General features: G+C 30.8%; 1 protein-coding gene across 5 annotated transcripts in view; it reads left to right on the top strand.

Annotated features, from left to right (window-relative positions):
- The window catches only part of LOC122509101 (protein-tyrosine sulfotransferase), a 363,218-nt gene that overhangs the window by 158,659 nt on the left and 189,054 nt on the right, over positions 1 to 15,505 (top strand). For 4 of the 5 annotated variants that reach the window (XM_043622879.1, XM_043622876.1, XM_043622878.1 and 1 more), the window contains one exon: positions 3,030 to 3,095. The exons of the other annotated variant lie outside the window; for it this stretch is intronic. The gene's annotated coding sequence lies outside the window, so the exon portion shown is untranslated. The remainder of the gene's footprint in view (positions 1 to 3,029; positions 3,096 to 15,505) is intronic. 5 annotated transcript variants of the gene reach the window in all.

Below are 15,505 nucleotides of genomic sequence, written 5' to 3'. Positions count from 1 at the left end.
GAACCAATAGAAGAATGACAAAATACAGATGACCATATTTGGCATCTGCTATCCATCAGCACATCAAAATACAAAAGGAAAAGGTAGTCTGATCTCCCAACCCCGACACTTTTTTTGTGTGGCCGTTTAATTTTCTAGGTTAATTTACTGAATTCTTTTCCGATTCCTTCTGGTTCTTGAAAATTAATGTAACGAAAGATTATAAAGACTACACAATGATATTTTCTTGGCAGTACTCGACTCAAAATTTGGTCCTACCTCCAGTGCTACGAATCTTCCTTGGCCTAGATGTTCTTGGCTCTTATGAAAGTCTTCCTGGCTTCCTCGAGGACAGTTCTAAAGAATTCGCATATTCCATTTCTGTCGACTTGCTTCATGTTCACCTTGTGACTTAACTTTTCTCTGCAAAGGAAGTTAGTTTGTGCTTTTCTGATAGGCGGAAAACATTTGACCAACTTCTTCGCACTTAAAGCACGCAGCCGATCGATCCACTTCTATTCCTTGTGGCTTTTTTCTAAATGTCCGTATTCTAGACACATGACCATAATTTTTTTCTGATGAGACATAAAGATAATCTTTATGCGCCCTAATTTTTCCAGACCATCCTCTTCCTCTTGGTTGGTGACAACAACTTTCGCGACTCTTATCAATATTGTTGATCTTCTTGACGCTTTACTTCCCCGCTTTGGTTTCAGTGTCTCAATAACCTTATCAGTCTACTTCCTCGGGGGTGCTTCCTTTGGTTTTTACTTCTTCGCTGTGGCCTAAATTTTTTTCGAACTTTTTTTTTCGTTCCAGTCACTCGGGTTTTACTTTACGCTTAGAATATTGTCTAATTTAAGTCTGTCAGTCATTTATATTGAAGGGGATGAGCTGTTTTGTCTATTGTTTCGTTTTCTCTAGTTTCTCTATATGATTTTGAATCCAGTTTGATTTAATAAATTTCCTATAGCGTCTCGTACAATTTTTATTCTATAACCTTTCGCGTTTTTTAATTTTTAATTTTATTTCTTGCAATCCTGCTACAAGGAGTACACAAGAATATGAAATTCGTTTTTTGTTTATTGATAATGTCAGTACTTATAAAATTACGGAGGATACCAACACATTTTTATACAATAGTTTGATTTTGGATGTTGATGAAAGAAGTTAGTATATGTTCGACGTATAGTGTTGATATGGGAGAGAGTGTTTGGAATTAAAGAGATTTGTAAAAGAGTGAAAATCCACTAAGTTTTGAGTTAATAAATATTGGTGAAAAGTTCTTGAACATTTAATTATTATTCGAAATTCATATACCAGAAAACTTGACATCATAACCATACGAAGCTGGTGAAATATTGGTATGTGTATTTTTGTTTGACAAGAGTCGTGTCTCAAAAGACTAAGTTTCTTGTTGATTGAGAATTTACTTATTATTTTTTCTAAATAAATATAACTGGCATCTGACTGACGCTTTGGTGCTAAATAATTCTAATTTGTGACGAATAAGGAAAAATGATTTAGTAATCTATTCCTAAACCCTTAAATGTAGATAAGCACAGCTATAGAAATATAAGTGTCTAGAAATAAAATAAAATAATTAAAACTCAACTTGTTGCCTATAATTTTTTGGCACATTCATTTAGGATCCTAAGCACTTTCAAATTACAAAATATGAACAAAATTCATTCTCGATCATTTTATTTTCCACTGGAATGACCCAGTACGAATACGGTATTAGAAAACAATGTTACTTTAATTATTATTATTCGTTTATAATTGAACTATCACAAGAAAGTAAAATTAACCATCTTAATTTTGCTGCTCTAATTTTCTCCGTTTACCTAATGGATTACTTAATTGTTTTTAACTCTTAAGTTTGTTTGTTTTCTATGACCCGAAAGGTCACCAAGACAGTCTACTTTGTTTACATTACTTTTTACCAGAACTAATTATCTTGATTATTCTGTAATTAACAAAGTGGACAATCTAACCAATTTAATAGCAATATCAATTTATTTTGTAGATAATCGAACTTTTTTAATTACTTAATTATGTAATCCGATCTTCAATGTAAATACAAGAAAAAAATCCACTTAAATTGTGATAAATTTTTCTCGGTAATTAATAATAATTCTAGATTATGATTTCATCGATTTATTTTTAATTAAATAAGTATTAATTATAGTAAAAAATTTATTTACTGTAGTTTAGAGTCTAAATATAAGCCAATTAAATAACAAAATTTGATTAAGTTTAGAGTTTCGTCGTCTGGTTTTGCTTAATTCCTTAAAATGTTAGACAATTGCTGACTTTTGAGTAGTTTTTACAAAATTGCCTCGTCTTTACACAGCTCATTTACTGTCTACTCTTTATAATTAGTTCAGGGCCGTGGTACTTTGAATATCCTACAATTTTAAAAATTCTGTTTCATTTTTTTAAATGTAAAGATAATGCGCAAAATCTTTTGGATTAAAAGATAAATTCGCCTAATGTACTTCCTGGTGTTACTTTCGTGTTTTTTTTTTCATTGAATATATAATAAAAACAGTGAAGTTTGTAGTGAATTTCCGGAGAAGGAAGATAAATGAAATGTTACTTTTCAAGTTAGAATTTTCATCGATGCCACCAAAAACTTTTCGCAGGAAAAGTTTCACATTGAAAGGTTTAACTGTTCTGTTATGATAAACCAATACAAAGCTGCGTTTATGTCAAAGTTTGCTTTGTCCACTTTGTGGAATCGCTTTGTGCGCTTTGATGCATTTTCGAACGATAGGAAACGGGAGTCCATTTCAGTTTTACAAAGCGACTGATTGCATATATTGAATACTGCGCGCAGCTTAGTTGCCCTATTCTTGATAATTAAATGCCCTTTTTCACCTACAAATAATTATGAAGTGCCATCTTTGCAGAAAAATATGTTATGGAATCATACTCAGTGTAACATTAAAGAATTTCCACTTTTTAAATAAATTTAGAAGTGGTTTGTTAGGCAAATTTAAAATAAAATTTATGTTATTATAAAAATGTATTTTTATTAATTTCAGTGACCAAATCGTGTGCTACGCGAAGAATAACCCAAACATCACCAGATAGTGACAAAATCTGTTCAGGTAAGAATTGAATATTTAATAACTATTTCATGAACACTCGACGTTTTAACCTTGAGTAATATTCAAGCTTGACACAATCAATAACAGCATTTAGAGTTACACTCTAAATAAAAATTTTTAGTGGTTATACCACTAAAATTTAACGGCAGCTTTTAGAAGATTATTTTAGAGTTACACTATGAAACCACTGTTGCTATTCGGAGAATCTTGTGGTAACACGCCACTCGATTGAAAAGTGAGTTCGCTTGTGCTGAACGTCGACTTTTATACATGAGTTTTTAAAGGCCCCACGCAATTGGTCGGTCTCGAAAAGGTGGGGTTACTTTCAATAACAAACCTCAACATCACAAAATGCATAAACACTTTGTTTATGACGGAACTATCTTTTTTAATTGATTTTGACAGTGAAAATCAACACTTTAGATGCTACGCGCACATTATGAGCTTGGCTGCTCAGGATATGTTGAAGCAATTTAAATTTAAAACTAGAGAACGATAATATTGATTTTGAAACAGATTTAAATAATAAAGATCTTGAAAGCGTAATCGAAAATACTGCAAGTTCTGATACAGACATGAATTCTGAAGATGACGTTGAAAATAATGCTGAACCCAAGAGTCTAAATTGAAAAACCCTTCTCTCAAAGTTACGATTACTATTTATGAAATGTAAGAATTCTGAACAAATCAGAAACAAGCTTAAAAGCTGTTGAGAATCTTGCAACGTGAAGTTTAGACATCCCAATGTTGATGTTAGTACGCGATGTAACTCCAGTGTCGAAATGATAAAATTCGGTCTTGTGATGCAAAATCCTCTAAGTATATTATGTCAGAATAATGAAAAATTTATTCATCTGCTTCTCAATTAACAAGAATAGTTGATTTTACAAGAGATTTGTAAAGACTTAAAACATTGTCAAGTCTCTATCCAAACTCCTAAGCGGTGATAAATATGTTACCTTAACCTTTTGTCTTGATTGGTTTCAATATATGTTAATCGACAAACTCGATAAATAGATAAAAGAGATAATGGAAAAAATATCTAACAGCAATAAACAAAACCGAATCTTTAAACAAATCTTAACTGCTCTTGAAGAAACTCGAAGAAAATTGTTTAAACATTACGATAAGAGTAATTGGATATATTGTGCACATTTAATCCTAGATCTGAGACACAAAACTGAAATGTTTAATAAAACATCATGGGGAAGGAAAATAGCAGTGCACTCGATTAAAATTTTTGAAAATTTATACAAGGATAATTATTATGTTCCACAAGAAAATAAGGTAAAAAAATAAATTTCTATTTAAAAATTGATCATCTAGAAATCAAAAATTAAAATCACAAAGTTATAATAATAATCAAAACAACAGTAATAAATCGGTAGAATAATTGAATTTAATTGATTCAAAATGTCAAATCCAATATATGGATAATTATCTTTTTAAATTCATCAGATCGGATCCCTAAAATTTCGCTACGTCCTCGTTGTTGGTTCCGGGTAATGCTAAGAGCGAAAAATATAATGCAACCTTAAAATCTTTCAATTTTAACAAAATCCATTTTAGAAAAACTGGTTTGTCTTCATATTTGTTATTGGCAACCATAAAAACCCCTATTTGAGTACAAAAATTGAGTTTTAATAATAATGTTAATAAAGATTGTAACAACGTGTTTTATAGGTTTAGTAAAAATGCCCCTTTTGCCACAGGACTAGTAATATAAGTCATTTTTCAACATTTTTTAAAAATAAATTATAATTCTGAATTCAACAGCTTATTCTAATTTAAAATATTTTTTATGTAATGAATTTTTTTTCAATTTGAATTTATATTTAACGCAAACATTATTAGTGTTATTTTGTTTTAACAATTTTTATTTAGAAAAACTTTCATTTAAAAGTAATCTCTTTAAACGAAAGTTCTACTTAGTTAAATTTTTAAAAGCACATCCGTAAAGGTACGAAATTTCTTTTATTTACCATTGGGTCAAAATCATTCTGGAATAATCCAGGTTTAGTCTGGTAAAAAATTCTAATTCGATCTGATTTCGGAATAATCCTCAATTTGCATGCTATAAATTTGCATTTAGTTTGAAACAACATTTTATTTTCCGCAGCATATTTATTAAAAAGAATAAAAGTGGATATAGAAAGGTAGAGGAAAAGCTATAAATTTCCTATCAGTGTATACATATGTCGTGTAAAGCGTTAAATTTAATATCTTAACACAATTAACAATAGTATCGCTTTAATGCTTCACACTCTATCGAATGGAATTGAATTTCTCCAACGTCTAAAGCTTATTGCCGCAAAATCCAGGATGTAATTCATTTCACCGGAAATATCCTTAATCCTGACCGGACGAGATTTCGACAGAGCGAGATACGTCCTCTCAATGCAATTCCTTCGGGAATACCTTTCTCAATGCAGGGAAAATCCAAGGGATTCTGATTCGCTTGCACTGTTCGTATAAAACCCTCCACATATATCCTGAACCGTAAGGGCTTTAAAATTTTCCGCAGCTTATATTCCGTATATAAGAAAAGTTTTGATCACTTAGTTTGTTGGGTTATTTTTTTTTGTTTGTCGTGTTTTTTTTCACATGTCATGTCAAATGAAATCCTCTCTCGCTCTCTCTCTGCTGAATGTGGAAAAACGAACGGAAAGTTAAATCACGCGAGTTGATCATTGTGGTTCATGCCAACCGGTGAATTGTCATGTGAGTGACTGGACCTATTGTCTCTCGAGATAACAGGACTTGATAGTGCCAGGAAGTTTTCATTTAAACGTTTAAATGCCATGCGACCAAAAATACGACCATTTTTCACGCTTGACATTAGCTCTTTATTACTTTTCGTGCATTTTTTTTTATTGGTTTTAAAAACATTTTTCGCATTCGAGGTGAAATGAAAATTGTTTACTGAATTTATAAAATAATGTTTTTTGGTAGTAGAAATTTAATAATTTGTTTGTTATTTAAATTAAATCAATTACCTAGCTGAAAGTACAATGAGAAGTAATGGAATTACTTACTTAAGCAGTGGAATTAGTATTAAATCAATTATTCCATATTCCAATATACTGCGAATTTTTAAATTATATTCATGTTACAATATTTATTTAGCTATTTTGTTTTTGACTAACTACGAGTTTCTCATTATTTTATGATCCTATTTAGATGTTTCACCAGACAGAATCCGGATTATTGCAGACTGAAACTGTATTACTTACATAAGCTTTTTGGATTATTATAAACTCATTTTGGACTTAAATTTATGCCAGACAAAATCAAAATGAATTTCTCATTTTGTACGAAGTAATTTTAAAATAATGATTATGTTGCATTCAATGAATATAACATAAATAATTTTAAAGACTTGCATCTGATTAATATAATTGGTTAGTTTGTTCTTGGATGTTGAAACTGGTTAAGTTGATAAATAAAGTACTTTGAAAAGTTTAAAACATCTGTGAAATTAATTAAATAGACACAAATTATTTGTCAGCAAAATTTCAACGTGGGTGTATCTAATTTTCGACATCGTGTCTCATAAGGACCTTTCCCTTTACAACTCGGTCTCTACGAAATTTCCTTTGAAATTCTTCTTTTCTGTTGCTCAGTTGAGTATTATCGTATTTTCCAATTTTTGGAATAGAGATTTTTGGGTTACCTCTAAAACCTGTCAGATTAATTATCATCAAATAAAATAGGTAACAAATGAATTTTTTAAAAAGAATTTCTTAAATGCAATAGATTTTAAAAAAGGAAAAGATTGTTTTCAAGTAATTTTCAAATGGATTTGAATGAAAGAGGAATGCACTTACCCATCAGTTGTGCAAAAAGAGAACTCAGGTTTATGATTTAGAACACAATAGTTGAGAATTCACGAAGTGAGTTCTTTCATGTATTGTCGTTTTAGTCTAGCGGTAGTGCTATAGAGATGCTGGGCACACATTTCTATATATATGCTATCATATAACTACTATTGCACTGTGCTTTTGACGAACGGAATATACGAAAGGAACAACGATAACCATAAAATCACTATTTCCCTAATCCCCTTGGTGCATACGGGTTTTGAACTACAGACTCCGTCCCTGCAGTTTTTGCTTTTAACGATCAACTTCTTTCGCAGTAATTAAAGAGAATGGAACAATAAAATCCAATCGCCTTCCAGTCGCCATTCGCGTAATGGGATAGATTCTAAACCGAAGAAAACAAAAGATTCGAATTCAGACAATGGTCACTTTTTTAATACACCAGAAAAATAATGATTTTCAGTTGTATTATTCACGGGTTTTATACATTAATTACACGTTATTTACATGAAAGGTGATTATTTACTGTCTGGGGGAAATTTTAAAAATAGAGAAAGGCAGAGAGAAAGAAGAATTTTTAAATTCGGGAATTCAGTGGAATTTCGGTAAATTTAAATATATACAAGCTGTTAAGAGACTTGACATAGTAAGCGCCTTAATAGGATTCATATTAATAACTTTTCTCATCATGAGTGGAAATCCTGAAAGCTGCTTTCAACTTTCGACCAAGAGGTGGTAATTAAGTTCTCTCCTTATTGACGTCTAGAATCTAGATGTAATTATCCATTATGACTTTAAGTTTAAATTCGAAAAGTGAACTACATCATTGACCATTTTTCTCTCATAAGTATAAAAAAACAAAACCAAATGTTAAAAATACTCTCTTGTCTACTCTTTCATAATAAACTTTATTTTTCAACAAACAGGTATCACTTTGTTGAATTAAACATTCCGCTGGTCCAGTTTCCGGACTATTGTGTATTTTTCGTATATTTTTATATCCCACAATGTACTTTCCATTTATCATGAAGGTATACAGAAATAATAGACATTGTCTTTCTTGTTTCATTTGAAATTCTCGAGGATAATTTCATATTTCAAAAGTCCGAGATGAATTTTATTGGGTGTGGATTTCAGAGTTGAGTCGTGACAATGAAATTTAAAGCGGTGATTTTTTTTTTACGAGAAACAGAGAGACGGTGGTCATTCGTCGAATGCCATGGACAGGACCACGTCGAGTACAATTTATCTTCCCCCAAACCCACCTGAAATGAAAATGAAATAATGCAGATTGCGTTTCACCAATTATCGGACTCCGGAGACCGATTGAATTACTACTGGTTTATTAACGCCAATGTTGGTGAACCAGTTCATGAAACTTAATGAGGATAATATAATTTCCTTGATTTTCCCTCACGCAAAGGATATATTCATGAAATTGTAACATCACAGATCGCAAAATTTCATCATTATATTTTCTGCTACTTTACAAATCGAATTGAATTAATATATGCGTTTGGTATACCGAATCAATATGTTGGTGTAGTATACGGAAATATAACTCTGGTGGCGAGAAATTATAAAGATGATCTTTATTGAATTAATTGAATTGAGAGCATGGCTGCTCCTCTAAAATAATAAGAAAAGAAAAGTTATATTTAGAATTGTTATTTAATATTATACGTGTTTATTTACTCTCCCTGCAAACGTAGGGTTCGAGATTCCCAAATTTATGCACAAGTCAACTTATTCTATAAATACGAATTTTCTCAAACATTAACGCCCACCGTTTATTAATTAATTAAAATTTTGCCAAAAACTCTTAATCCTTTACAAACGCGTGCACAACTCAACGGTACCAGAAACGGAAGCCAGAATTGATATTTAATAATTTAATAATTCGACAACAGTTTATTATTTTATAAGAACAGACTTACTAAAGACTTACTCAAAACTTTTATTCAATTTTGGCCTTTGAGCCAATTAATATACTTGATTGTTTAAAATTAAACATAATCATTCAACGTCGTTGAATACATAAATTTACTACGACAGAATCCTGTCGATGAACTCAATACCTAATTCATTAATGCACTTCTATTCCTCTTATAAATAAAAACTCTAAATTCTCTATCCTTTTTCCTGTCTGTTTAACTTCTTAATCCATCCTCATCCCCTCCAGTTTTTGTCACAGAGTTATTCGGAAAAAGAAGAAAGGGAAAAAGGGGTGGAAGATATGAAGTGTGAAAAATAGAGAGTAAGAGATATTGAACTATAAGGAATAAGAACAATACCTCAGGTAGAGAAATAGTAAATAAAAGAAAAGGAAATGTAAACAAACTAAACTTTGGGCAAATTATCATTGTGCCCTTCAAGACATTCAAAAGTTGAGCTGCTGACATGAGGGAAAATTTCTGATGTTTTTGCTCGTGGAGTGCTAATAGAAGGAGAATAATAATTTGGTATGTTAGTTTCTGCTGCTTGTAATTATGATTGCTCTTAAGAGCTGGGCTTCAGCCCTCTGCTGCTGAGAAAACCTCTCCTCTTTTTTTCTTAAAATAACCAACACTGAATTTGTTCAAATAAGGCAACGAGATAATACGACTCTGCTGAATTATCAATTTTACGTTTCATTTAAGAAATGTTTGTCGTGACGTTTTTACCTTAGCCATATTTCATTTAAGAAGTCTTTGATTTTCTGATCCATCTTCATTGTTTGATATATAAAATAAATTTACACAATAAAATTACACTTGATTCTTTGTTATTTCATTCACCACAAATGCGTTTCCCATTTCGCACTTTCGATTAAATAAAAACATGAATCAGGTAGATATTATCAATTGTTATTAATTTTGAGGAAAATAGTGTTTTAGACCTTTGTAAATATTAAAGTGTTTGTCAAAACTTAGCCAACAAAACGCTGCTTTACTGACGATACACATTGGATTTTTCAATTTATTTTCCACCTTCCCATGATCATTTATTTATTTATTTAAACGGTTCCTAGGGCTAATAAGCCCTCCAAGGAACAATAGATAAATACAGTTTTGAAAGGAGAAACAATAAAAAAAAATACTTAATACAATAAAAATAATAGAAAAATTATAAATGTAGAGTCTAATATTCATGATGCAGCATGGCGTGGATCCGTAACTATAATCCATAATTGTTGTGATAAAGAAACAAATAGAATATATAAAACAAACTATAACATTGATAAAACAAAAAGAAAAAAATATAACAAATGTATTGCCAGTAAGTTATATCAAAAATCTTATTATGTGTCTTAAACACGAAATCGAAAAAAAGTCTTCTGAAAAAAAATTGCTTATGAACATTTCTAAAAATAAAAGATTTTTGCATCTTGCAGGTTCTATGTGCAGGTATTTTCAAAACAGCTCGTCTTTCTCGAAGCCTATTTTTATTCAATTCATCAATATTTTTAAATACAAAGAAATCATACAAGTATGATGGAATTTTGCTGCAACTGTCAACAACCCAGACTTAATCCTGTATTGTGTAACGTGTTCGAACTTAGGCAAATTAAAAATAAAACGAATACACGCATTCAAGGATCTTTCCAACTTATCATTTAATTTATCTGTAACATCGTCGTATACCAGACAGCAATAGTCAAAAATAGGGAGAATTAACGATTTAACTAATAGTATACGTGTTGATGTAGGAAGGGATTCTTTGTTTTTCTAAAGTTGTTGTAGAACTATAAAAATTTTACGAGAAATTTCAAAAACATTTTCTTTACAAAACAAAGTTCTGTCCAAAATAACTCCAAGATCCTTCACCGATTCCTTATATATACTATAGGAGTATCATTTACTGTGAGAGGAGAAAGAGTAGCTATGGCAGGATTGTTGCCAGTTGCAAACACCATTGCTTGAGTTTTATCAAGATTAAGAGCAAGGCAATGTCAATGTCGTGCTGAACCTTTTTCATTAATATTTAATAATATCAACTAAATTATGGAAGGATTTAACTCAACTCAATTATTAACACCTAATTCGTTTACATGCAAGAAAGTTTGCGGCGTATTAGATTCTAGTTTCAAGACATTTAATGTGAGGCTACAACTCATCTTGGACTGGTCATTATGCAGCTTCGGAGAAGTGTATAAAACAACAATAAAATAGGATCTCCAAACTATGTTATATCCTCTGGTTAAATAATATTCCTCCTACCTAATACGCCCCCAAGTTGTGTCCCTGTCTCTTCTCACTTCGGAACTGAGAGTCATTTGTGCTGTCAGTTTATTGCGCTATTTCAGACTGCATCCAACGAGCTTTAACAAAATAATTAAATTAAAGGCAGATATTTACTATTACTAATTGCAGTTGTTTACAAAGATTTTGACCCGCGACATTTCTCTATCATTTCTTATGTAAAATTTGCTCCCGCTTCCGAATATGAAGTCAGATATTAAGAAAGTGGAACAGTTTTCGAGATATAGCTAAATTTCAATTTTTTGAGTTTCAACCGAGGTTTCAACAAAAAGCGAATTCACTAGTCTACCATTATTTCCGAATGTAGTCAATCGATTTCAATTTTCTTTGAAGTAAATTAAAGGTAATTAAATTTACCATATAAAAGTATTTAAAACATTTTTTAATTGGATTAACGGTTTAGGAGCTATTAATGTATTTGTTTAGAATTTCACATTATTTTTAACAAAATTTTAGAAAATGATTGACGTTTTCGGTTATTTACGTCATTAAAAAACGTGTTTACTTAGGGTTTTCTTTTTTGGGCGTCAAAGGACAATTTCTTAGGAAGAAAATAAGCCGCTGTCGTTAAAAATTGAAATGAAAATATGGAAGAAAATTGATTCTTAGATATGACATTAAGAAAAAAGCAGTAATGAACTTATTGCAATTAGTATTAAAAATCTATTTTTTTCATAGATGAATAAATTATTTTTCCCGTCATCCAATTTAACAAAAAAAAAAGAACATTGTTTACAATTTGTATGATGAAGCTATTTAATGTCTCACAAGTCTTTTCATAAAGAAAACCCTCATAGCTAATTCGCAATCTTTTTATTACATTCGTTATAGACTGGCAAAACTTTTTTAATAAATGATATTCTTTTTCATGAAACTTTTATTAGTCTAATGCTGACAAACGTAAACTTGATGTTTGTATGTAAATGTGAAGGATATCTTATGCAGAATTTAATAAAACTCAGAAGTCAAGGCGAATATTAAATTGAATCTGAAAATATGTGACTGACCGCCAACCGATCAATATAACTTGACGATCGAGACATCACTCAAATAGAAATGCAGACTTGTCTTGACTTACCAAAAATTTAATAATTTTCACTAAAGTAAAAAAAATCAGTCAAGTGTTTACTATATGCTCTATGTGGAAAAAAAGATTCACTTTGAATAACGACACGATTCACAATAAAATAGCAACTATCTTAACTGGATTAATTAAAACTTTCGCTTCTCTAGTGAAAACATTTTCGTTTTAGCACAACCTCCGTTATTCTAGTTTGAAGCTTTTTTTCCATGTGCTTCTATTAGGAATTTTTAAGCGAGAAATATCATGAAAGTAAAAAAATTTAAGTTTGTTTAAAAAGTGTGGATCAATACAACTGAAAATGAATGCTTGGATTTTAAAAATAGAGCAGGGCTCGGAAAACATTGAATGTTTGATGCATAAACTCACAATCATACAATAGCAATGACACTTCACGGTGACGTGACATTAAATATAAAAAAGATGAAAAGATACCTGATACAATAGTTGGCACTCTTCTCTCTTGAAATTTCTCTCTGACTGTAGAGGCGGATTTGTTGACGTCTCTTATTAAGAATTGCAGGTGTTTTGAATTTCACATGATACCACACGGACTCTGATTTTAAATATCAACACCTATGGAGTTTGCAGTCATGCTAGATAAAAAATATTTTATTTATGATTTTTACCTTGTGTGAAACAATAGAGAAATTCCCTTTGTTTTATTTATTAAAAACAATTCGTTTTGAATTAAAAATTTCATATCGATTAAAGTTTTCCAATATATAAAGGGCGAAAATAGTTAACTCCTGGTCGGAACCAAATATTGAATTTCAGTAAGCTGAACAGGCTATTCACTAAAGTGTTAGCTACGGATAATTGATGACAATTTGTTTTCTACACTTTTTTTGTTAATCATCGTATTTCTTAATTAATCATGAAAAGATAATTTTATTTTTCGGTTCAATGACACGAGGCGTTGCTTTTAAATTTTTTTGAGGGTGTATTGTCGCAACAGGTGAATGGATAACCACTATTGTTTGTGAGACACATTTTTTCTTTACCTTTGTTGTTTCGCAATTTCTGTAAATTTGTTTTATATTCTTTTGTTTGTTTATTTCATTATCATTAATCTGTTAAGAGAATTTAGAAGATTTTTCAGTGTCAGGTTTTATTTACTTACACTTTAAAACCTACTCTGTAAATCGGAATTAGTTACGGACTTTTTTCTATCAAATTAGTTATTTTTAACTTATTCAAATTTAGAGAGTATTTTTCCTATTTTGATTATATTACGAATTTTGTTGTGTTGATGAAAATTACAAGACGATTATACTAACGCTAAGCAAACATGTAAGTTTTAGAGATAAACCAAAAATCTCTATTCCAAAACTCGGAAAATACGATAATACTCAACTGAGCGACAGAGAAGAAGAATTTCGGAGGGAATTTCGTCAGGACCGAGTGGCAAGGGAAAACGTCCCTTTGAGACACGTTGTCGAAAATTGGATACATTTACCCGCAGGTTAAAATTTTGTTGAAAAATAATTTGGGATTATTTAATTTATTTAATAGATGTAAGTTCGTTTGGGAACAGTTTTAAATAATTTACAGATCGAATGAAACTATGATTATTTAATTAGGAAGAGGGAAATACAGTATAAATGTTGTTGCAACTCTCTGTGACGCTCAGTGTTTTCCCCTTAATCTAAGATGTATGATGAGAGATTTGTTTGTGTGCTTCTCTTTTGATCTGGTTGACTAAATGAGGGTACCAGCTTAGTGATCGTTGCTGAAATACAAGTTTCACCAAGGAAAATACAGTGGATTCGTTCCCTAGGTGTCAGATTACTTGGAGACAGGTTGCCACTTGCAGAATGAATAACAGGGAACTTGCACGAGGGTGTAGTGTGTGGAGTGAATGTCCTCAACTAAAGTTTACGTCAAAAGTTGACAGCACCTACCAGCTTTGTAATCACATCTACTTTTTGTGTTAATAATATATTAGTCGAAAATAAATTCAAAACATTTTCTTTAGAATAGTTCTCAACTTCGTGTTTAATCAAAATCTGTTAAAACTCTGACAATATGTAGCTTTTAGCTTTTTATATATTTCTTTTTTTTTAAAACTCAAATATACCCAACTAGTAGGTAAATATTTTTAATGTGTATCATTGATAGCTCTATGAAATGAAGCTGAAAAAAATTGTTGAAAAATAGTTAAAAAATTACTTTTTTAGTTATTCTAACTCTGTTTGTGTATTTGACTTTGAAATTTCTGATGCAGTTAAAAAGAAATAGTTCAGTTATTAAACTATGGATATCATCTGCAAAAGCATGTCATTGACAAATATACAATCCGAAATAAAGTAATTAAACTTTGTCAAAGTGGTTCTTAATGAAAGAACTTTCATCATCTGACGCTAAAAGTAATATAACATTTAAAAACACAAAGTTTACAAATTTTTCATCTTATATTTATGCTGCAAAATAATTTTCCATATATATGTGAACGCTGTATTATGTTTGAGTTTAAAATGTTAATGAATGGAATGGCTAATAGAGGATTTTGTGCGAGGCTTAACAACTGCATTTTAAATGAGAATGGTTTTTGAAGGGAGAAAGCTTAGTTTAATGAGAGTTATCTCGAGACTAATCAAGCGCGTACTGCTTTTCATACAGTTTAAGCCAGAAAGCTAATGACTTGCTTTACCGTGCGAACGACCTGGTAATATATATCTCGAACCTGTCGTGTTTTTCCATTAAGCTAACACCTATGTTTGTTTTGAGTAGACTGTCTAGCACGATAGAGCCCTATCATTGTTTGCGAATCATTGAATCCGTTGAATGAAACTTGCTGATATCGCTTTGTTACATGTTGCGGAAAGTTTCATATATACGTACAATATCACTTCTCGCCGCGTTTGATTTTTCACAGCATGCGCGCTACATTTACTCTTTGTTCACACTGTATACACATACTTTATTGTGGTAAAAAAAACTGCATACCCTTTGACATTATTCTTTGAGACATTTTCCATTATTTTCAAAATTTTTGAAAAATTCAGTAGGTATCCTATATTCTGATACTAGAAAATTAAATTAAATTGAAAAATTGTTATAGTTTGAAATAATTTTCAATTTTCTGTTTAGAATATTTTGAAAAGGCAAAAGAGAAATAAAATAACTGATTAAAATTTAGAGAGGATGAGTTGTCATGAGATAGAGGGTTAAGCGTTCATGACTATTGACTCTGCAATTCACACGGTATAGTCGATTCTCGATTGATTGCCAGACTTTTAGTCTCTGTGACCATCGATTACGAAC

The sequence above is a fragment of the Leptopilina heterotoma genome, unplaced genomic scaffold (assembly GCF_015476425.1).
Source record: "Leptopilina heterotoma isolate Lh14 unplaced genomic scaffold, ASM1547642v1 Lhet_6, whole genome shotgun sequence".
Classification (NCBI taxonomy): Eukaryota; Metazoa; Arthropoda; class Insecta; order Hymenoptera; family Figitidae; genus Leptopilina; species Leptopilina heterotoma.
The sequence above is the reverse complement of the archived record's forward strand: the minus strand, read 5'-3'. Positions and strand labels throughout refer to the sequence as shown.